The following is a 23,517-nucleotide window of genomic DNA, read 5'->3' as shown; positions in this document are numbered from 1 at the left end:
CACAACGGATCATCCTGAAGTACCAAAGACTTGCAAAAATCAGGACAGAGCGAGTGATTGTACCCACATTTTTTGCCAAACTACCTTACTGACTCAACTGACTGTTGAACCATGCTTAGTTCTGCTGGTGGTGATAGTCTCACTCACATGAAAAAGCTCTAACTTGGGCTCTTGGGTATGTCAATGGTTCCACTGAAACTATACTGCTGATTTCATAAGCTATTTATTTCCTGTGAATACCTTGGAAAAATTCTTAGAACAGACTTAAATGAAGATAGTATTGTAACTTGGCAACATCACTTCTAAATTCATTACTGCTCATTTTCTGTTTTCCTTTGTGGAGCTCTGGTGCCTGTCATCAGTAGTCAAGGGGAAACATGGGGCTGTTTTGTTTTATTCTGATTTTACAGAACGAAATCCTATTGGCTTCAGTGTTTGGCCCTAAAAAATTATTGAATTTCCCCTAGGAAGCTGCAACTTTAAAATATTCTGTGTTGATGCATTTTTAAGTCTGCCCAGATGTAATATGCTCACACGAATTAGCCTCACTTTTTGAATACCTGGAACAGAAAGATTTCCTAATTAAAGAAGATATATTCTGTATTCATCTTTTCTATTGTGATACAACCCATATGATCAGTTTATTTTTCTGAGGTCATGGATTGCAGAGCTCATTTAGCCATGGTGATTTAACATAGTGCCATGCTGTGTTTGTACAGAAACATTGCAGAAGGGAGATTCCAATGGGATTTTAGCAACCCCTTTCCAACACAAGAGTTTTGAATAAAATTACTTGGCCGTAGGCAAAAGAATTTCCTTTTGGCAGTTTTTCTCTCCAAGGAAAACACAAAAAGTGGAAGTTAAATAGTGATGTTAATAGAGTTTTGTTGCAATAAGAGAAAAAGTGGTATTTTCAACAGCATATATACAGCAGCATCTGACAGACAACTTCTCTGATGAACTCCTTTCCTGGATTCAGGTCTTCACAGAGCTAATCCCTTGCTTGGACCATGCCTGCCCATCCCATTTCCTTTTCTTAGAATCCTCTATATCAAATGAAGGAGAGCAGAGAGCAAGGAATGAGGTCAATGCTGAGATTTTACTATTTTAAGTGCTAGTTACTAAGGAAATGCTTGCAAATATTAGGGTTTGCTTTGTGTTAAGTTCTAATGGAAATAAAAAAGATGAAGACGGAACAATTCTGTGAAAACGCCACAAGAAAAAAGAACCCAAAACAAATACCCTTACTTCTACTTGGCTGCCATCTGGATGGTGTAGGAAGCACCAGAACACAGCAAGTCTGTCACGCTTACTAGAGCCAGGGAAAAAAATGTTTTCTTAGAAAACATGTCAGAAAAATACCCTATCTGCTACAGGTTTGCTGGTTTGCTTTCTTTTCCTGTGTTCTCTTTCCATTTCATCTTCCCTGGTGAAAGAGAAGAGCAGAAAGGAGGAAATATTTTTCACTCTTAAAAAGAAAACTGAAAGAATGATTATTTTTTCCCAAGAGATGTACATTTTCCTATTGAAAAATTTTCATCATGAATAGTACCAGTCAGTTCCTGCCACTATCCTCATTCATGACTACTGATGTGGCATTGATTATGACTTCACTGTCTACAGCCACATCATACCATACCACACCACACCATACCACACCAGTTAATAAACCTGCAGCCTCATGTGCTGACTTGGGTTAAGTTTTCCTTGGAAGACAAACTTCAAGGTCTCCCTCTCTGTCTGCTAGCTTCAGTACTTCCAGATGAGACAAGTCTCTGCCTGAGTCCCATCAGAGGAGATCCCTAGGCAGAATAGACTTTGGCCATCTTCCCTTTACTAATATTCCTAAGTCTTCATCAAAACTTCTACATAAAGTCAACTTTAATTGGACATTGGTCAACTGTGGGAAACTGATGAGAAATGAATCTTCGAAAAATCCAAATTAACTCTGGGAAACAACTTGATTTCTTGATGTATTTTATGGATGTCTTCAAGATATTTAAATTGGTGAAGAGAATCTAAATGATTCAGGTGTCATTTTTTTTCTCTGACAGCAAATTTATTATGCCCTCGAAATAAATATCAGATTGGAAGTCTGTTGTAACAGCATCCAGCACACATGCTATCCTGCAAGAAATCCCACTGCAGAAAATCAATTTTTTCAAGGAAACTAAAAAACTGTATCAAATGGAATTCAATATAATTTTATACTTACATTTTTGATACACGATTGAAACTTCAATTATCTTTATGAAGAATTCATCTCAAATATGTTTCATATGAACTGGACACCTCTGGATAACCTCTTTTTAGATCTTAAAATAGTAGACAGCACAATCCCATCTCTCTTTGGAAATTTCCCAATTTTCCAGTATTCTCTAAATGTTTACTCAAATGATGCATCTAAGGGGCATTGAGACTGTTCTTCTTTGCACCCCATTTCTTTCTGATTCCTCTTTCATTATCACTTCTTAGTGTCTTTCTTTTACTACCACACAGGATGGCAACTTGTCACTTCTCACTTGCTAACACCTACATAATGTGTACATGAATAAACCGTCCCTTACTTTCAACTTATCTGTAAGGTATAGTTAGGTTAAACTGTAGGGGATCTTTTATCACCAATAACCTAATTGCTGTGCAATAGTTTGTTGCTTCCTTGACTCGTGCGAGTGTAGGGTTAAAAAGTGAAGCTGGTCATGAAATGATCCAAGCATGAAACAGCCTGACTGTATGGCAGTGCTGAGTGATATAGCCAAGAAGATACATAGGTACACAGATACATTGCTGTGACAGGGCGATAAATGTACCTTTGTTTGTAGGTAACCTGTAAATATACAAGCCCATTCATTTGGAATTCAGTATTTGAAGATTTCCTCCCATATGCCCACCATATGTCAGATTAATGCTCCAGCTCCAGAGAATGGCAAGGCACACTAAAGGCAGCTACACAGCTCTGTGTCAGGCAGATAATGGCACAGTGCAGTGCTGTTTCCCATCCATCTGGGGCAATATGCATTCCTGTTCTGCTGCAAATATGGAACAGAATTATCTCTAAATAATCCATTTATTCTTTTTACTTCCCTTTATCATCTCTGCACACTGACTTGTAACTTAGTCTTGTTTCCTTTTACTTCTCCTTTATGCGGTACATGGAAAAAACAGCAGTAGATTCTTAAACAGTACTAATTTTAATGAACAATTCTCATGTTAATTTTCTGTTCCTAATTAACTATGCTTGGGAACTGCTTTCAGCTTTGGAGAGCTGGCTTGCAGTTTTTCTGGAATCATTTCATGCCCCATTCTAATAGCATACAGTAACAAAACCATTGAGCACTCTTCCACTGCTAGGTGCAATTCCTATTTTAAGTCATCCTCTCCTGGGTGCAAGACTTTTAAATACAGAAAGTTGGCTCTTATTTTTAGAATCTCACTTAGAGTACTCCATTATATATCCAGCAAATACAAGTTGAACGCATGTAAGGTGAGTTCTTCTTAATGCTACCAAACTACATCCCCATGTGTACAAGGACTGATCAATCTGCAAATGGTCATCACTAGTTCATCTTTCAGAACCTGGCAGATGTGAGCCACATGTGTAGATGAGGCTCAGTGCTCACTGGTCCGTGATGCACTGTTCTGTCTGAAGTATACAGCAGCTCCTTGCCCCGCTCCACCTGCCTGGACCAACCTTCTTCCCACAGGGCTCATGCTCCAGCCGTGGGACTCATCTTGTGGCACTGCAGCCATACCAGTGCTGTTCTGTTAGTGGTACACATGGCAGCACTCAATAGAGCAAGAGAGCAGATTTGAAATGTGATTGAATATGAGTAACTGAACCAGAGGACATCACAGAGAAGAGGAGCTGGAAGGGAAGCCAACATATTTCAGAGAACACAGACATGACTCAGAGTCACAGGACCATGAATGCTCAAAGTTCAAGTGTCTTAAACTAAATATGAAAGACTACCAGCTTTTCCATCCATCTCCTCATTTTGTCCTTCTTTGGTCCACTGTTTTTGGTAGTTTTTCCATCAGCTACAGGGAACACGAGATGAACTGGGAAAGAAAAATGTGACTTGCAAAACACTACTTTTCTGCCTTTCAGGCTGAAGTGTTATTTGCAGCAAAGTGATCCTTTGCACACTGAAGAAGTTACACACCACACACTAGAGAGCGACCATTTCATTGCAGAGTTCATTGCATTACTGAGACAGTGCAATAAAATTCAGCATTAAACTTTTAAGAACTTGAGACAACTTCAGGAAGTATCACTTCTGATCAGAAGACTTCCTGGTCTATGTTCCAACTACAATGTAAATGGCTAATTAAAATTTGAACTTCAGCCTTCTTCCCTCCTTCTACATTTCCCCTTCTCCTTGCACTGCAATTTATAGAAGCAGAAAGAGGAAATCTAATAATTACATTTTTCCAACTGTAGAACAATTTTTGCTTAGTGTTCCCTGCAGTGTTCTTCACATAACGTTCTCATTTCTTATTCCATTTACACATGGCAGAAGGAAGAAATGATTGCTACATGACCTCAGTGTGCCCATGACATCTTTTACCCAGACAGCAAATGAGGGCTGAGGACCCAGCTGAGTGGCTTTTTGCAAAGGCCCCAGGAGGTGCCCAGTGCCCAGGCTGACCTCAGTGTCACCCCACGATCACATGAATACTGGATAGCATTGTATAACTGATCCTCTTGAGAGTGCAGGATTCACTTACTTCTGATCGTTACAAATCTTTAAGGAGACAGGCACATTGTATAGTAACACTTCCATTTTGATTTCCATCAAGTGATCTCAATATATTTTTAAAGGCATTTCTGTGAGAGAAATACACTTTTAGAAACTGGTAGTTACCTGTACCAGAAGCCCTAAGACTACTAGCATACCGGTGTTCAAATCGTCCTCTCTGATAGTAGACACCAGATTTTTTAGAAGATGATTAATACATCTTTATAAAAGAATATTTTATTTATTTTTAAAGGAAACTATTAGTTGTTAAATCACTGCTCCAAAACATCTGATCTAGTGGGTGGCAATCCTGCCCATGGCAGTGGAGTTGGAACTAGATGATCTTTAAGGTCCCTTCCAACTCAAGACATTCTGTTACTCTATAATTCTGTGAAGATATATTGCTTGTATATATCACTGTCCAAATAACAAATGTCTCTTCTGCCTGTTGTATAGGACAGTATATATCCAGAAAAGATCGCAGTTAACAAGATTGAAGAGGCTCAGAGAAAACAGGCTTAATGAATGAAGTGCTATGTGAGATTACATCTGAGAAATGCAACTGCCTAAACTGATGGGCAGGAAATCTCACCTACCTGGTGAACAGCAACAAGAAAGCTTATTGCCCCTGTTGTGACTATAATTTTACATCACAGAGGCTGGAAGGAAGGAGATTCACCTTCATGGCCAAAAATGCCCACCTTCTGCTAGTATTTGAGAATCCTTTATGACACTGTAGTACTCCAAGTCTCCTGATCCCTGAAGATTACAAGGACAGTCAGGGTCAGTGGAAAGGATACAAAGGATAATCCCATTTCTACTACCACCTGCTTCTGAATGAAATCCAGCATGTAAAGCTCACATTCCTGTTCTCAGCCTCTGCCTTGTATCTCTCTTTTCCCACCTGCACTTCAGTTAATCTTTCTCTAATTCTGCCATCTGTTCAGTCAGTCTGTCCTACACTTTCTTTTGCAATACTGCTGCAAGTTTGCAACCACAAAGATAACTGAGAGCACTGGCTTTAATAGCCCAATGCTAGAGTAAGCTTGCCAGGTTTCAGAGTGGCTGATAAGACTTTCAACTACATTTTTCTTTCTGTTCTACCTCAGGAAATGGTGAGTGTGACATGCACAGCTTCCAGTAATCACAATGGACTTGGAAAGTTGGTTCCCCCACACTTGGGAGAAAGCCAGAGCTGTTCTCGTATCTTGATTTCTCCATTCAATTCTTCATCTGGAAAAGATATCCTGTCAATTTTTGGTGAATTGGCATTACAAAGTTAGATTGCAACAACAAAGTGACACTTTCTAACAAGAAGATCTGCCAGAACACTCGTGATGTTTCATAGAAGAATGCCCAAATAAACTTCTATAAAATTTGATACTGTATAATTTTTTTGAAAGAAGCAGCCCTCTGATTTTTCCCTCAATTCAGTTGCACTGAAGGAGGAACTCCAGTCTCAGTGCTTAAGAATCGTGTCTTTTATCCTACAACTTAGAAGACAGAACAACTGTAGGGAAGCCAATTGACAACACAACATTTAAGAAACCTGAACTGCACAACAAAACAAACACATAAATTAAAATTAGACTCAATTTTTATTCTGAACCCTTGCATTGTTCTGCAGTATTGCTTGCAGTGTCTTATAGGCATTACTTAGCATGGGAAAAAAAAAATATTGCAAACAAATGAAAGTATAGATGAATTTTGAGCTAGGGACTATAAAACGAGGCCTTACAGTAGCTGATCTGAGAAAGTTGTGGACCTGCTGCTGGTAACTGAAAACATACTCTCAGCTCTACTGGGCCATGCTTTAAACCAGTGCAAAATGGAACAACCACTAAGAATATGGCTCAACCCTTGATGCAGTTAATACTTCTCTTTCCCACCTTTGTACCTTGTCTGTATGGTCCTTTCCCACACAGACAAACAACAGGATAGCTTCAGCTCAGTTTGCACCCTGGCATTGCTCCTTTGAGGCCTCCCAGGTGCGTGTGACAGGAGCAAATGATGCAGCAGAGCTGGGAAAGGAGTAAGAAACCTGGTATCTTCCCCAGTCACAGTCACTGGAAGCTGCAAATTTCCCCAGCAAAGTTGGTCTATGGGGAGGCCTATTTTTTATGTCAGTTACCCCTCTGTGTATTCAGTACAACAGAAAGGAAGCATATTGGGACCATCCTGAGAAAACCTATTTTCCCGATATGTTGCAGATGGCCATGAGCTCTGTAGGAGGTGCTTGGCACTGGACAGCCCCAGGCTGTGTTTTATCAAAGGTAACCTGTCTGGCACACACAACAGCAGTGTCTGATGCACAGCACAACACTGCACTTCATTCTCCTAGCAGCATTTGGAAGATTCACTTAGCTATTATTTCTGCAGCTATTGTGAGTGGGAGTCACTCTTCAGTGGAGAAAAACAGACTTCTTTATTGACTAAACAGTACTGTTCCTCTGAAAAAACACACATACAAGATGCAGATGAACTGTTAAGTAATTTCCAATAGTTTGAAATATTTGTATTCATGCTTGCACATATTTTTCATCGGAATACATTTTGCACTCATTAACAAAAATGCTATTCCATTTAAGTCAAATGGAGCTTCTCTGGTGTCTCTTAGCACAGATTTGAAGCCAAGATATGTATCTCACTCAGTTCATTAGATTCTCTTATATTGTAGATTAAATAAGCAAGTATGTCACTAAATCTGTTCAGCATTAAAATGATACAAAATGTATTTTTCTTCTTCCAACCAAATAGTTTTCTCCAAATCTGAAACAGATGGAAACACAGTGAGTTATCTATGATGAGTTCATCTGGACTTCTGAATGGAATGTCCAACATTTGGTCACACATCTTGAGATGTGAACTAGGGTCTAAACAGGGAAAATTTTATCATCTTATGTTTACTCTTGTGGATAGGCTCATTAGCTTCAGTGGACAACAAGTAAAACAAATGACATACACAGCAGGAACATGTGGGATAAGTTTCTGTATAAATTTTCTCAAATGTAGTTCACACTCCCAAAGATAGTTGTACCCCAAAAGTCCAACAGAGTATATGGAAACTCAGTTAGTTAAAAATCTGGGGCAGATCCTTATTCTATGTCTTCCATTAAATCCACTTTTCTTGTCTGGAAGATTAATATTTCTGGGGACACACTGACTTACAAGTCATTTATGGAATAAAACATACTGTTGTCATTTGACTAATTAAAAAAAAAAAAAAAGCAGGAATGCAAAATATTCCTTTTCATATTCATGGAAAAAATATGAAGGGATTTTACAAACATAGATTGGCCAAGATTAAATTTCTTTGTTTACAGGATTAGAAACACTTTCAATGAGAACTCACTCCCACAAAGAAATGCTAACAGAATCAGCCACAGAATCATATTCCATGGTCAGATACTCTGAATGCTGCTATGAAACTGCTCTTGTGTTGAAAAAGTCCTTGTCCTCTATTAGCCTAATCAGGCTGATCTTGCCTTACTGAAGCTCAGGAGAGCTTTGCCACTGATTTCTCTGATGCTAGAATTTTACCTCTGGTCAAGAGCCTGAATATGAAATGTGCTGAGCTTCTGGGTCCTCTGTAATGTAAACAAGACCTGTAAGTATTTACTAACTTCTCTGCGGTACACACATCTGTTTTTCAGACTGGTGAGGGCTGCTTCAGGCTAATTTTTCAGCATTCTTGATAAGATAAATTAGCATACTTGGAACTCCTCTCCATGAGAATTAAGCTGCTTCTAATTCTTTGACTGAACAGGTTTGGTTCTCTACACTGCATTGAAGTAGGGCCAGAACACACTTCTAATGTGCAACCCTCCTGATTCCCACGAGCAAGTTAGAAGAGTCTATTCTGTGGCAATGAAGAACAGAAAATCTGTGGAGAAAATTTTAGCACTCATCTGACTGAAACTGTCCTCAAACTTTATTATATTGCTTTTTTTTCTTGTTTGCTTTTAAACACTTTATCACAGTCTGAGAATCTGGATTCACTTTATCACCCAAACTTCACAGATATTCCATCAAAAAGAATTCTAAGCAGAATGAGTTGACTTTATTGCTCCTATGATTCCACTGCATTTCACTAAGTATTTTGTGTTTATTCTTTTTTGTGTTGGGAAGGAGGACAGTGAAAATAGCTGCATTTAAACAATCTTCAGGTTCATAGGACAACTTTCTTTCCTGAAGAACTCAGAGTTTTTGTGGTTTGGTTTTTAATCAAAATCAGAGACCCAAAATCTCATTTATATTGGCTAAATTTTACTTTATTCTTCTTGCCTAATATTTCTTCCTGGCAGGCTCTGCACCTTCAGCCATGTGTAGCCAAGAGAAATTACCAGGAATGGAGATTAAAAAGGAATTTAAATGGTCTAAATCTGGGCCTTGGTGTCTTCATTATGTGACTTTCTGGTTTAATATCCCTAAGTGTCAGAAACTGACTTAAGGATTCATGGACCAAAATCTAGGTTATTACTTGAAGAGAAGAAGATATTCTGAAACAATATTCTAAAACATAAATGAATTTGCACATGAATGCAAATGGGAATTTATTCAGTGAAAATTTCTCTGTAGGACTTAGCTGACATCAGAAAGGATGAAAAATAGCAGGATTAAAAAAAAATGAGAAAAGAGGAAAAAAGAATTGTATTTACTGGAGCTGTGGGAGCTGTGGACATTCTCAGGATAATTAGTTACATATGTTTTAGTTGTGCTCTAGGGTAAAATAAGTTCTGGGATGAGGTAATAAATAAATTAAATGTGGTTTTGGAAATAGCTGTTCCTAACTACCCAAAATGTCCACTGCTAGAAAAAACTTGGATGCAGCCAGCTTTGGAAATCTGAAAGGACCACAGAAACAATTTTTTGTAAGAGTAACAATGCTGCAAAGAAGACACCACAAAAACTGAAGTCAGCACATCTTGAATGCTGCTGATTGATGCACTGAGCTAATCTAATTGATACATTTTGGTAAGATTTGCTTGAATAAGCTAGGTAATTTGGAAATGAGATATATAATAATGCATCCCCATATGAAATCATCAATTTTTGTAACACCAAGTCAAATACCAGCTGCATCTTTTGTTCATATGGCTGAATTCTATGAACACTGAATTGCTTTCCACCACCATCACTCTCTTTTATCCTTTTCACTTTTCAGGGTAGAAAATGAAAGTGCTATTTAGCTCCACTTGTCATGTCATGTGCTAATTCACTGCTACGTCCTGCTAATCATTATGCTTTGCAGTACCTCCAGAGTAATCTTTTAAGTGTTGTGGATCAGATTCAGATTAGATTCTGTCCTGTCGCTGTGATGAAATGTAAAATCTGCCTGACCCAGTCATTAAGAGAAGACAGATTTTAAGACCTTCGCTATTCACTAGAGTTGTGCTTAGACCTAATTTCCATTTTCAGTGGATTTGTCAGCATGCTGGGACTTTGTCTTGTTGGCCAAAGAGCTAACAGTAAATTGACCCATGTTTCCCAAGGTTTTTATAAATTGTGTAGTGATTTCCTTTCTCACAACACAGGTAATAAACCTTATAACGTTGATTTGGGCCCTTCACTACAAGAAAGATATGGAGGCCCTGGAGTGTGTTCAAAGAAGGGCAACGAAGCTGATGAAGGGTCTGGAGGAGTCTTAGGGGGAGCAGCTGAGGGAGCTGGGATTGTTTCGTCTGGAGAAGAGGAGGCTCAGAGGAGACCTTATCAATCACTACAGCTACCTGAGGTCGTGGTGAGATGGGAGTCGACCTCTTCTCCCATGTAACTAGCAATAGAATTGGAGGGAATGGCCTCAAGTTGTGGCAAGAGAGATTCAGGTTGGACGTTAGAAAATACTTTTTCTCCAAGGGAGTGGTCAGGCACTGGAATGGGCAGTCCAGAGATGTGGTGGAGTCACCAACCCTGGGAGTATTCAAGGAATATTTAGATCTTGTACTGAGGGACATGATTTAGAGGGAAACATTGGTTATAGATGGACGGTTGGACTGAGTGATCTTAGAGGTCTTTTCCAACCTTGATGATTCTATGATTCTAGGACTCTGTGTTCATCAAGCTTTCCAGGGGATTCCATCTGGATCCCAACACTTCAATAGCCTTAACAAATAGTATTAGTACTTATTCTACAGGGTCATTTGCTATCTATCTTGTTCCTTATGTGACTACCTAAAAATTTTTTTCAGATAGACATTGCCCAGTTCCCCAGTTCCTGACATTAATATAGTCACAGAGAAGAAACTGTGAACATCTACACCGTGAAGTTAGCAGAAATGTACTCCTCTTCCCATATCTACATATACCTAAATAAGGCCAATAACAGAATTCAGCTGAAGCATTTTATTCCGGAGTTAGGTTCTCACTCATCTAGGTAACTCACATGAAAGATGGAACCTCTCTTTGAGATGTCTGAGAAATAAAGCAAGTACCCAAGCAACTTAAAAAATTTGGTACTTAACTGAAATCTTAAAGGCAAGGAGTATCTTTACAGGCAGAAGATACCATGGGTCTGCTCAAAACAGAAATTCTGGATTGTCAATGTGACAACAATAAAGATGAATACTGCTGTACAAAACTAGCAGAGTTGTACTTATCAGAGACAACAGACCTCACACAGAGCTTAATCAATCTTTGCTTGGCTACTTACCTCATTTGAAAAGCGTTTTGGCTGTGGCAGGACTTTATTTCAAGCTGACTAACTCTAAACCGCAGTGTTTACTCTCCTCTTGTCATGAAATCAAATACTATGATTTTACCTAGCATTATTTACCAAGGTTAGTCAAACCTCATGAACACACACCCAATAGAGGAGAAAGAGAAGATGGGATTTATGGATAGCTGATAGGAATGTATTTCTGATGCTAGTTGTCAACACCTGATAGGAACACTCTCACGTATTACTCGGTGCTGAATCATTTTATCAGCAAGTTTTTCTAGAACCTCTTTAAGAATATAGGTAAGATCAGGGTGATACTGTCCACTTCTATATTATTTCCGAAGCTTCCAATGCAAATCTGATAGTTTGCAAGTTCTAGTTTCATTTCCCCTGTGCCAGTGTACCAAACACTCCATTAGTCAGCAGTCTATTAGAGCACGAAAGGATCAGGGACTCCCCCAGCACCACCTCTGAGCAACAACATAGCACAGAATAGTTGCTCTAAGACCTAATTCTTTCTTCATCCTTGCTTAATACACCAGTCAGACTAGTAATCATGCTGTTAGCCCTGATTCGCTCATTTGAATTTGTTTAATGTTCTTCATGGCATCATTACTTCACTCACAAGGACTCTTCACTGGTACTTTCACTTTTGAAGCCTCCGAGCTTCCATTCGCTTTTTCCTTTTCTTCACTAGTCACTTATGCCCAAATATCTAAGTATCCACCACAAGAAGATAACTGAAGAATTAAAAAGGATGAAACTGTCCACTTAATATCACTCATGGATACCTCACTGCTGAGTTTCTCAGCATTTTTCCTTGATGTGAAATTATTTGGAGTGGCTAAAGAAGTTTGAAAATCTGTATGAATATTCACTCTGGACATGAAAGCTAATACAGGAAGCTTGTGCAAGTGGCCTTACCCCCAGTTAATGTGAACCATCATCTCACTGTACAGAATATCAGCTGAGTTTTTATTAAGGCACCCAGAACTTAAAAAAAAAAAAAAAAAAAAAAAAAGTTGCGTTCATTTCCCATCAGAAAGGTTTGTTCCAGAACATTTCCTGATGCTTTTGCCCAGAGGCTTGCAATAATACCTGTACCCAAATCTACATCTTACTCAGTACCTCCAAATGACTTCTACCTAAAAGTAAAGCAAATTTATCATATTCAAAGGAGAACTGTGACCTACAGATACATCAGATAGACTACACGTCAGTGGGTAGATATGAAGCAATCTGGAAAATACTGCTGGTTGTCTATCCTGTTCTTACACTCCTCTGAGCGCGCCTGGAGTTGGTCACTGTTGTTAGTGGGTTTTCCTCCAGAAGTTACAGGCTTTAGCCAATCTCAAAGGAAGCTGAACACCCTCTTCCCACAATCTCCAGGCAAAGAGTGTGAGCAAAAGAAAAAGAAACTAGAGATAAAACAGTGATGGGGGGCAACAAATGAAAGAAAGGGATTGTGTTCATGGTCATAGGTTAGAAATGAAAAATCCTATTTGGACACCGAAAGAAACACCCTTCCAAGGATCTCTGACAACAACCAAGGGACTGATGGATTTTGTGCAGCAGCTCTCTGCCAGAGACATAACAGATGAGAGAATGAAAATAGACTCCTTGTGCCCGGGATCCACAACAAGCACCCCACCGAGGCTGTGAGAGAGCAGATGGAGCACAGCAGAGGGAACAGATGGGCAGGTCTCCTACAGCCTCACAGGACTTGGATGGGAGCATGTAAATAAAAAGGCAAGGGGTAAACTGAAACCAAAACCTGAACAAGAGGTTTTGGAGGAGCTGTAAGAGGGACTGTCATGTGGTGAATTCAACACGCTTGTACCTCATGGTCATGAGGGGACATGAGTCAAGGGACCAACAAGAATGGCACAGTAGTCCATGCCCTTGGTTATACAAGCACTACATAGATTACTAAAGAAACATATGAAGTCTAAGAGGGTGTACAAACAACTGTACTTTCACAGCTGAATTTATCTAAATATTCTATCCAAAGCTGTTGAAAATAATCTTATATTGGTAGCCAATGTCTGTGTTCCACCAGGATATTTCTAAAACATTCAACGGTGTCATGGGAATACGAGATATTGTGAGCAAGGTAATCTGAATGCTGCACATAAGCATAAGCACACATCAACCACACATCTAGCTGGTAACTAGAGTCACAAGAAGTTGTTTCATTAAACAATTTTATTAAGCAGTTTTCTATAGAATTGCACTTTACATTAACAGAAGGGAAATATCTTTTTTACATAACAGTGATGAAAGTATTCATTCACTTCTTGCCAAAATGGTACGTCAACCTTTGTAGATTTTCATCCAAAACCCTGTGTTCTGAGCAGCAGCAGTTTGGAGCAATATGACTGGTAGAATTTAAACTAGGATTCATAATTACTACATAGAGGGCTATACATTTCATCATTCTTAATATGTTAGAATTTAATAATCACCTTGATTTTTTACAATAGCTGAGGTAAGACCTTTAGCACAACTCATTTTTTGGCAAGCAGATGGCTGCTGCTGTAGTTGCACCACCACACTGTCATTCAGGAGATGAGGGTTTAGCCATACATTTCCTGTGTGACTTTGTATACATTGCTTAACTTCTGTTTCTCAATCCTTATCCATTAAATAGAATTATTTCCTTGTGTGATAGGAATGTGTATTGAAACAGATGTATTAATGACCAGGTACAATGTTGACACAAGCAATATATAATAGCAATTAGGCAGATGTCAATATTAACTGAAATTAACACAGAAAGGTCTCCGTATTCATCCCTGTCATTTACTCCTAATTTCAGCTACAATTCTGCAGACCTATGCCAATAACTTAGGAAATTTTTAAGTTTTCTGCTGAATTCCAAGTCATGTGAGAAAAGAATCCAACAAAATTTTGTCTTCTGCAATAATTGCTGCCAGAGGTAGAAAGATTGTTAAAAAAATTTCCAATATGAAATTCACATACATTAGAAATGAAACTGTAGGTAATTGATAGGTAGAAAATATGCAAATCGATTACAGCAATGCCTACTGTATGGCCTTTGATTAAAACAAGTCTCTGGTTATGTCCTGAATATTCTGGAGCAAGTCTTTTCATGGAGGATAAGAAGAATGGGGAGGAGAAGTGTGAGGGATGATGCAAGATTGCACAATTGCTCCACGTGGAGTGAATCTGCTCAAGCACCGAGGAACTGTTTGAGGAAGCTGGGAAAAGGAGAAGGGTGTGCCTGGTGAAACCGTGTTCCTGGCAGCCATAACCACATGTTGAAAATAGCACTGAAAATATAGACTGGACCATTTTTGTTGGTTTTCACTGCTGTAAGATTTCTATACAACTCTTTTAAAACAAGCATGTGTGCAAAAGGAAAAATAGCAGACATCAGTGACATCACTGTCCTTAATATCCACACTCCTATCCTAGTAAGAAGGAGCTCCCAAATTCAAAAATCTATATATTATCTAACTGAAGTATAATCTCTACTAATACACTGTGACAGAAAATGTTTAATTTTGCTTCTATAGAGAATGAAAGTACAGAAATAAAAAGGGAAAATACAGATTCTCATTCACAGTAAAAAGAAAGATGTGAGTATATGCATCATGTGTGAAAACAGGCTATGGTCGAAAGCAACATATTATTCTGATAAAATGAGTTTCAGCTTTATGCATGAAAAAACAGTATTTAATCCTGGCAGAGAGAGAGAATTTTCAATACTAAAGAAATAGCCAAGAAAGCTGTGCTATCAAAATCAGTTACTTTGCTAAGGGTCTCCTTCTAACCAGTTATTTAAAGAAAGAGGAAGTAAGCATGACACTACCACAGTCACAGCTAGTGTTCGAATTCGGCAGTGCTTCAGGTAACGGTAAAATAACAGAAAGGAGGTCCTCAAAATGATCCATCTCAAAACAATTCAAAAAGCCACTGGGCCGTTTCATGCTAGCCCCTCTTTTCACTTTTCAGGGCTACAGTTCCACATCTAGCAGATGCTGAGTCAGTTCTGAATAACCACACAAGAGATGTCATTTCAGCTTGCATAGCTTCTTTTGTTTTTTCCTTTTTTCCATCTGGACAAGCATGAGGAAAGGCACCTGCTTATAGTCACAGAGCTGCAGCAACAGGTTGAGGACTGACTACTTCTCACATTGCCTAACCCAGTTCACTGTTCGAATGGCCTTCTTACTTACTTAGAACTAATGTTTTTGTTTTGATTCAAACTGAAGGGGTGATATGAAGAAACGTACCCTAGTACAACATCAAGATTGGAGATTTTTGTTTTATGCAGTTGGTGCAGTTGTTTGATTGATTACTAAGATAAATGAAGTCCTGAATAAACAAGTCTAAGACAGCACATCTAACAACAGAAAATATTTTCACAGAATCACAGCAAAGCAGAGTTTGGCAGGGACCTCTATGTCCATCTGATCCCAAGCACTGCTCAAGCAGGACCACCCAGAGCAGTGTGCCCAGGCCCTTGACCAAGCAGCTTCTGAGGATCTCCAAGGAGAAGACTCCATAGACTCCCAAAGCAAGCTCACAATAAAGTTCTTCCTGATGTTCAAAGTTCCAGTTTGTGCCTGCTGTCTCTTGTTCTGGTACTAGGTTCTAATAAAAAAAGCCTGTCTCCAACTTCTTTGCACTCACCTTCAGATATCTATATATATAGAAAAGGCCTCCCCTGCACCTTCTCTCAGCCTTTATGCATATAGGAGATGTTACAGTTCCTTCATCATCTTCACAGATGACTCTTCACTGGACTCTTGACAGTAGAGATTTTACAGTAAATCTCCTCTTGTAATTGGCCAAGTTGATGAATAATTGTATTTATTTTTTGCCTTCCAAGAAAAAAAGAGCATTGACCATTATGAGTCTTCTCTAAGAAACTGACATAACTTTGTTTTTATAAGATATGACACACTCTCTGTCTTCTGCCTTCCAGCTTTGCACTCCAGGATCTCTGTAAGAGGCAAAGCGAGCTTATTTCAGAGCTGAGTGAACTTCATTGTGATCAACTTAAGTTTTTTTGAAATTTCAAAGATTTTGGGGAATTAACTTGGCAAACTGATCTTGTGTTCATGAGACATAGCAACCCATTCAGCAGCAGGGGTAGGTCACAGATTTTTCCTCCTTCTGTGTCACAATCCCCAGAGCAATTCCTCCACATATGTACACTGTTGGCTCTCAGTTATTAAGCACAGATTTCAGTTAGAGATAGGAAAGACTGCAATAACCTCTTGGGGAAAAAAAAATGTATAACTTCCTTCACACAAACACAGAATCATAGTTGAATGGGACCTCCAACTTCCAGCTAAAGTAGGTTCTCCTACATCAAGTCACACACAAAAGCATTCACATAGGTTTTGATTATCATCACAGAAGGAAACTACACAGCCTCTCTGGGCAGCCTGTTCCGGTGTTCTGTCATTATCACAGTAAAGAAGTTCTTCCTTGTGTTTTTTTGGTACTTCTTACATTCCAGTTTGTGTCTATTGTCCCTTACTCTGCTGCTGAGCACCACTGTAAAGAGCCTGGCCCTATCCACACCTGATCATTAGATATTTATAAGCATTGATAAGATCCCCCCTCAGTCCTCTATAGGCTGAACAGTCCCAAGTCTCTCAGCCTTTCCTTGTACAAAAGATGCTTGAAGCCATCTTTGTGGCCTCTGCTGGACTCTTTCCAGCAGTTTCTTGTCTTTCTTGAACTGGGGAATACAAAACTGAAAACAGTAATCCAGATAATGACTAATGATAAGCTATCTGCCAGGAATGTATATGGATATCCTATCTCATGTCAGTATTGGGCAGTTTCATGTCCAAGTTTTCTCCACCCCTACCACTCCTTTTCACCACTCCTACAGTACCTGGCAGAGTTGCCTGTCTCTACTGTGTAGAAATTCTCCAGCCAAAGTTTCATTGTTGCACAGCCATGCACAGGCCACTTGAACGTGAACAAAATAGCTTCCAGTTCTAGAGCTTATAGTTACTTATGACTCAAGCACATGGTTCGCTTACATCAAGATGGCATGATACCCCCAAGCCCTTCCAACAACTCCAACCCACCACCACCTCACTGATGCTTTTGAGCCCCTAATCTTTTAACACAGGCTGACCTTAGTTAAGCCATTTCATCCCTCTTACACCTGTTTCACACTTGCCTCGCTTTATCAATTACATATTGAACCACTGGAAGAAAGTATTTTCAGATGACTTTGCAGTTTTGTCATGTCATCTTGTAAACACTGGTTTGTTATTATAGAAAACAATGTTGAGGAGCTCACAACAGTTCTGGTCTGGCAGATAGACTGACTGATAAGAATATTGCAGGAGGGAGAATCTACCAGATGCTACAGAATGCTTCTGAAGATTGACTGCAAGTTTTTTGTTTTTGTTTTTAATTATTGTTGGTTTTGTATTTTTTTTGTTTACATTGAGCTGACTTGAGATTAATTAGAACTGTTGATAATAAGCACTGGATGACTTTGTACTGGATGTTGCTGCCAGGTTTAACTATGCTCACAGCAAGTATTAAAAAAAAAGATATTAGGAGGCATTATTTTTGGAGAGGCCTACATATTTCAAAAGTTCTGGTGCGTATAATGATAGCAACATTTCTGATACACAATACCAATTAACTAATATCAAGGCTTAAAGTGGTTACAGCGTTTCCCAGTGCCTGCTGTCAAGGGCTCAAGTTGCAGTGCAAAGATTCCTCTGTTCTCACACTCATGACCACTCTGCATGAGCCTTCATACATTTTTGTCCTTCAATTTCTTCATTTGTGAGACAATGACACCTTTTCAGACCTTCCTTATAGAGTTTGTAAAAAGCTTTGAAACGCTGGGATGGACGACACTAGCAAAACCAGTGTAAAGTTAGGAGCTTTGCTTGTTTGATTTCATCTTATGTTGAATCTACCAGATCAGAAGGTCCAACTCTAAACAGCCTGATGAAAGAAAAACTTTGCAGACCATAGTCATGGTAAAAGACAAGAACCAAGTCTAAAGCTGGCTTGCTACCCACCATCTTTCAGGTCAGAGCTTGGTCACACTCATAGAGCTCCAAGGACTCCAGCACAAATATATCTGGCCATACTTAATATATTCCCCATCTCCAGACATACATGATTACTGCTAAATCTCACTTTGACATAATTTTGCATGTCACTAGGCCCTTATCTATCTGTGTTCAGAAACTCAGATTGCCAGAGTCCTTGTTCTAGGAAAGGGAGTTACAGGTTACTGCACCAGAAGAGACTCCGATTCTCAACAAAGCAGGCAAAACTGCATTTTCATGTCCAGTAGGAGAGGTCAGGTTGTTTCTGACATTGGAAGGGAAGGCAAAGGAATGAGGGAGGACAGAGAGGGGAGAAAGCCCTCTTACTCACCCTGCTGTTGGAATTGGCCCTCAGCCCCACTGTGCGGCCCCTCAGCCCATCCCCATCTAAGAGTGCAGTGGCAAACCAAGGTGCAGGGCTCTGACAGACACAGCAGGCTGCAGCACCTTGTGCTGCCTCTAGGCTACTGTGACAGTGCTCTGCCCTGCCTGTGCCGGCAGCTGGCCCCAGCAGAGTGTACCTCTACCAAAAGCTCTACCTGTCCCAGGGCACTGACAGCCAGGCCATGGGAGCAGAGGATTTGCTGTTGTCTGCAAAGCCTAAATCTTTGTTTCTGACAGTACTTAACACTAGCTTCATCTGAGAAAAGCTTCAGAAAATCTGTGCAAGCAATTAGGGGATGAACCACCTCCAAGGAAACTTTCTCTCTAACCCTTATTAGTAGTTAGAGGTTGGCCGCAGAGCAAGCAACTTTACATTCTCAGACTTGCAGACACCATTATGATGGACATCATGACAGGAGTCAATTCAAAACAGATCCAATGCACTTTGCTCTGTAGTTTGGTTGCCCTGTTCACATGATGTACCAGCACTGCTATTCCATGCTAGATTGGCATGGCTTTATCTTTTCAAAGCACTGGTCTGTAAGAGCTTTAAAAAGTTGTTGTTTTATTTTACCTAAAGCCAAAATGACTTAATTTTGTAAAGATTTCAAATTGCCCTAAAAACGGTCTACAAGCATTTAAAAATTGTATCCATAACGAAAAGTCATTTGTTTGAGGGGATTTTAATAATATTCTTACTGACATCTCATATAGTAGTGTCACAGTACTGTCTCATATGGCATGAAAAGACTTACAGTACCTTTGATATTCTGTTATTTTGTTTTATGTATAGACAGCTCTGTCTTAGAGAAGGCAGAAATTCTTATTTTATGGATTGGAATGTCTTCTGTTTGTACTGTGACACATTTTTACAGAATATTTCCTTTCCATGGGAAATTTCAGACTGTTTTCATTCTGAAGGAAAGCAATTTGTGAAGTGACAATATTTTCCATGACATGGAAATCATGCCTTTTAACTCATTCCTGTCCTAAAGCAGTGCAGTGTCTGGTTGATTCCTTCCATCCCATTCCAGCTCCAATGCCAGTTCTGCAGCTTCCTACATTACTGCTGCCTTTTGGCTCAGGGTTTATGTCTCCAAGGTTAGCAGATATGATTCTACATACAGAGCTGGAAATAAGAATGCAGGTTTACTGGAAGCATCTCTGTGTACCATAATCATTCTCTAACACCAAAGTCAGAGGCCCAGATGAAATTGTGCATGAATGAGCTCTGTCTTTTCCATGTTATAAGGGCACGTCCTTGAATGGAGCTGGGTCCTGAGTTGTGCAACTGTTTTTTGCAAAGCCTTTTATTTGCATTTCAGCTTCATCTGTAATCATACAAGCACCATATGCAAAATCCTGTTTGCAATTCACATCAATTATTAATTCACAGCTTAAGCTGCACATTTCCTTTATTAGTCACATTTCTTAGAAGCTTCTTATTACTGCAGCATATGGAATTCCTCCTTTGCCATAGTGCTGTGCAATGATTAATTGTGGGAATCAAAAGGTATGTAAAGACATAATTTAGGACCAAACTCAGTGCAGAAATTGCCCTAGCACAAGCCTGAAGCAAGCAGTAGAGTTACTGAATGTTTATATTGCTACAAGCTTTTCACTGGTTAAAGACAGTGTATTTTCAGCATGCCCTTTTCAAATGGACAACAGGAGTTTGTGAACTGTTTGTAGGGATTAATGACTAGCTGGGAGGAGCTGATGGCTCAAATGCAGTTGAGGGCTATTAATCGTGGACAGTCATTAATTCTCAGGCAACACCCAGTGTCAGAGTTGTTACTCTTTTGAATCGTGTAAAATCTTGTGTATGAATGTTTCTAGGGTTAGGCTGCTGTAGTCAGCACGTATGGGGCATTTCTAGAAAATTAATGTTTCTCATGTTAGGCAGATAGATCGCTTATGTGAGCTCTCACTGCAGCTCTCACTTGCTATTCAAATTTATTTTGCTTGCTGTATTGTGGTTTATGTTCCTACGTACTCCCAAAACAGGACATTTAAATCACACACATTGATTTTTCAATAACTTCAGCATCCATTTGTCCCTATCCTCACCTCAAGGAAAGTATGTTATAGAAGACAAACTCCATGCTTATGTATTCTGACATGACTTGTTAAAAAAATAATTAGGTAAATCACAAGTGAAGTAAAAGTCTTCACAGAATTCGCAGGTTATGTGAGTTTGCAAAAAAAGGACAAAGGCAGGTAGAGCAAACTGCTGACAACAGCCATACCTGCATACCTGCAAGATATTAAGTCAACTGCAAACATGCAGACACATGATTGTCGGACAGGCTGTAACCTTCTCTGAGACAGTTTCCTGATTCTTCTCTAAGACAGGTAAAAATGTTTGAGTTAAAAAAAAATGATAAGGAGCTCTGGAAAATTATGCTGGCATGTAAGCTAGTTTTCCAATTAAAATTTGTTAATGATCACCTACATCTATTTATAAAAGTTGTAGGAAATTAAGATGTCTTCTCAGTTCCATTCTCATCATAGGTCCATTTGCATCACATAAGCCATCATCAGAGATGTTAATATGACTTCCTTGTTGGGGAAGCCAAGACCTAAAGAACTATGGAAAATGAAGCTTCCTTTTTCTATTACAGCTGTTTTCTCCAGCCTGAGTGGGAAAGATGTTGGTAGCGAGATCTTTCTATTCTATGTATGTATGTATAAATCAGCATGCCGATTTAGCACCTTTCAGAAAGTTACAATATTTGTTTTTAATGATTATTTTAAGGAGTTTTTTTAAGAGCAGTGACTAAAGTGAGCAAGCAAACACATAAAACAGAGAGCACATGAGCAGCTGCAGATGTAATCCAGCCATCCAAAAGCCTAGTTTGAGCATATTCATCTAGACCTCAAACCCTGCCAGAGAACATCCATCCTGTTCTTCCCTCCCTTTCAAAACCTCCTTTTGCCATCCTGCAGATCTGTTTATTTTCCCTAGAAATCCTTATGTTCCAATGAGTTTTCCCAAAGCAAGAATATAAAACCCAAGTTACTGTGGCAGGACTTAGATGTTCTATTGAGATCAAGGTTCTTTATGAATATATCAGTCTTCACTTTGAGCTTATTACTAACCTTGCCTCACAATGTGATGTCTTTGAGGGCAAAGCATTTTGGAATTGCTGAATTGCTCTGCAGGGAGAACTTACAGTTTGTATACAATGAAAACAGAAGGGTCGGGGAAAGAAGAAAGGGAAGAGTTTAATTCTCAGACAGAACCATGCACTTAATCCACCCCTATAAAACACAGAGACATCCATGCAAAATTGAGAGCTGTATGTTTCATGACAGGGAGAACTGCCTCGTCTGCAGATGCAGCAGTGTATTTTATGCACACCTGTTTGACTGCACAACAGTTTAGATTCTTGATCTTGCAATGAACTCTCTATGAGCAGGTCCCTATGCGTAGTTGCTTGTTTTTTTGATAATGTAGCCTCTAAGTCTCTCTTCAGAATATTTTTAAGGTTTCCATGAACTTTGGTCAAAAATGTGCCAAAAGACTTCCAAGTAACAAACATGCTTTTGCAATTTACTGAAACTTTCCCCTTGTGTTCCAGAGAAGCAACCTCCCCATTACTCACCAGAGAGACACATGAGCCAAGAAGGAAGGAAAGAGAATCAGCTAGTAAAAACAGGCAATTCCCTTCTTTAGTGTCTACACTAAGTGAAATAAAAAATAGAAGTTAAATCCAAACTTTTTTTTTTTTTTTTTTTTCAAATGGGTCATTGCCTTAGCAAAGTTTGACTAGATCAAGATTACTTTTATCTTGGTTTTGATCAGAATTTTTTGCAATCAGTTGCTTTTTCAAAATAATACTGCTGCACTTCAAAATATAGCAGGGACTGTTGTGCCTTTAAGGTACTCTGCATCCTTCCAAGCCTCCCAAGTATATCTTTTTACATTTCTTTAAATGACTAATGAACTATGTCACCCAATAAGCAAGGGGTTTGGGGTACTTTTGCCAAAGGCTAATTTTACTTGGAAAAAAATTGAATTAAGGCCAAAGCATAAAGCTCAGAACTATGTAGGTCCAAAAGTAATACCCCTCTTTACTTCCATGGAAAAAACAAAAGATACAAAGAGCACAACAACACTGTTTCAACAGTGACAACAACAAATTCTCAGCTACAAAACACTCTTCTTCAACACAGTCACCACTATTATCTATGCATTTTCACCAGCAGTTAACAGGAGCCTGCATGCCATGCTTGAAAACATCTGTACCAATGGAGGTGATCCACTCACACCACTACTGAAACACACCACCCGTCTCTTCACTGTGCTCACATCCACTCTTGGGTCATCTACAAACATCAGTGAATGCCAATCAGTACAATTTTTTCACACGCAAGAATTCAGTGACACACCTTTTCTTCATTACACACTTCCATGTCAGACAACATTTTGTCAGAGTGACCCCTCTACTGCCATGTGTCACACTGCAACAACATGTAAGGGAATATTGGTGGGAAGGTTCAGTCTCTGCTGCCATTCCACAAACATCTGTCTCTTACATAAGGGGCCAACATAATGAAATTGGAGGCATTACTTTCAGATCGACCCTCCTAGACCATATTCACTTTCCTCCAAAGTTAGTGTGTGTTGCAGCCCACGGTTTTCAACTTCTCTTCTTAAAAA

The 23,517-nt window shown here is 39.2% G+C and overlaps 1 protein-coding gene across 1 annotated transcript in view; it reads right to left on the bottom strand.

The window, feature by feature from the left end:
• Positions 1-23,517, bottom strand: part of RBPJ (recombination signal binding protein for immunoglobulin kappa J region) — a 143,760-nt gene that overhangs the window by 92,483 nt on the left and 27,760 nt on the right. The window lies entirely within an intron of this gene.

This window comes from Tympanuchus pallidicinctus, unplaced genomic scaffold, assembly GCF_026119805.1.
Source record: "Tympanuchus pallidicinctus isolate F22 unplaced genomic scaffold, pur_lepc_1.0 scaffold2, whole genome shotgun sequence".
Lineage (NCBI taxonomy): Eukaryota > Metazoa > Chordata > Aves > Galliformes > Phasianidae > Tympanuchus > Tympanuchus pallidicinctus.
Note: the sequence above shows the minus strand (reverse complement) of the source record. Positions and strands in the feature narration are given on the sequence as shown.